The sequence below is a fragment of the Erinaceus europaeus genome, chromosome 10 (assembly GCF_950295315.1).
Source record: "Erinaceus europaeus chromosome 10, mEriEur2.1, whole genome shotgun sequence".
Taxonomy (NCBI): domain Eukaryota; kingdom Metazoa; phylum Chordata; class Mammalia; order Eulipotyphla; family Erinaceidae; genus Erinaceus; species Erinaceus europaeus.
Window position 1 is genome coordinate 24558460 of NC_080171.1, and position 1870 is coordinate 24560329.

The following is a 1870-nucleotide window of genomic DNA, read 5'->3' on the forward strand; positions in this document are numbered from 1 at the left end:
AGTTAACAAGCAATATATTTTAACTAAGTTGGTCTGAACAAAAGGTTAAATAGACTTGTTGATATGTAAAACTCTCCATTACCTTCTCTGTTAGAAATGGTAGATCGCACAATGGCTATGCTAATTATTCTCATGCCTGAGGTTCCCTCTCCTGCCCACAACTAGGGTGTGTCTCCATCTTGAATGGGTGTAACAAAAGGTTAAAAGACGTTGTTGATATGTAAAAGTCTCAAATTCCTTCTCTATTAGAAATATGCTAATAACAAGTTTTGTTTCATAGTAAGTAAATTACAGCCAGCTGCCTTTGGGACTCTAGGCTGTTCCCCACCCCCATACAAATGTCTGTCGAGACAGGTACGCCCCCCAGAGGCAAGAAATGTTTTTTTTAAGCTGATAAAGTTTAGCCCACAGAGGCAGATATGGCCCCCTCAGGCCTTCCCTTAGCAGTACACTGGTTCTTGTTACTTGCTTGTATGTTTCTCCATGTTTGTGCCAGTTTCTTTTTATAAAAATGCCTGTACGATATAGGTTTCTGTTCACCCCACACCCTTGATACTGTAGCCATTTAGTAAAAAGAAAAGGGGGAATTGTTGTATGCTTTATATTGGGTTCTAGTTCTCCCCCGCCAAGAGAATTAGATCAGGCCTGCTAATTTCGCGGGCCCGCTTGGCCCCGCCCCAAGGGGCCCCGCCCCAAGGAACCCAGCCAGAGTTCCAGAGTGAAAAAGTTGAAGAGGGTTCCTGAGTTCGAGAGTTCGAGAGAGTGCTTGTGCCGCCGCAAAGAGACAGCAGAGTTCTGTTTGGTGATTAGTTTGTCTTAGTTTATGAATCGTTGTTCCTGAATAAAGAAATACAGCTTCCCTGCCCAGCCGTTGTCTCCGCGTCTCTGTTACCCGCCCGTGAAGCTAGCCCGCCTGGCAAGAGCCTCCGAATTTTAACAACAGGGGAGTCGGGTGGTAGCGCAGTGGGTTAAGTGCACATGGTGTGAAGGGCGTAAGGATCCGGGTTGGAGCCCCCGGCTCCCCACCTGCCGGGGAGTTGCTTCACAGGCAGTGAAGCAGGTCTGCAGGTGTCTGTATATCTTTCTTTCCCCCTGTCTGTCTTCCCCTCTTCTCTCCATTTCTCTCTGTCTATCCAACAACGAACGACATCAACAATAACAATTATAACCACAACAAGGCTACAACATGGCAAAGGGGGGGAAAATGACCTCCAGGAGCAGTGGATTCATGGTGCAGGTACTGAGCCCCAGCAATAACCCTGGAGGCAAAAAAAAAAGTTAGTTGGATTTTATCACTAATGACCGTATTGATATGACTGTGTGCATGTATAGCAGGGCTTGGGACTGATGTTCATTATTTCAGTTAATACCAAAGGCTAGCACCACCAATTTCAAGTGCTCCTATAGAGCACAATGTTCAGAAACCTTTGGAAAATCATGAAATCTGCATCTTTGTATTTTTAATAGGTCAGAATAAAGTTCTAAATATTGTTAAAAAATTATTTGGCGGTCTTGAAGGCTACCAAATAAGGAAAGTTAAGGAAAGCTGGACCGTTAAAAAAAAAAAAAAAAAACTAGTATAGTCACAGGCCCTTTGGAATAGAACTATAGGCCTACTAGCTATCTACAAAATGGAGACCCCCCCCCAACTCTTCATCTGCACTATTCCAGCCTTTAGGTTTATGGTTAGTCAACAACTTGTTTGGCTTTATATGTTAACTCTCTTTTCAGCCACCAGGTTCTAGATGCTAGCATGATGCCAACCAGATGTCCTTGGACTGATAACCCCACCAATATGTCCTGGAGCCCTGCTTCTTCAGGGCCCTGCCCCCATAGGGAAACCGAGAGATAGGCTGAAATAGAATGAAAA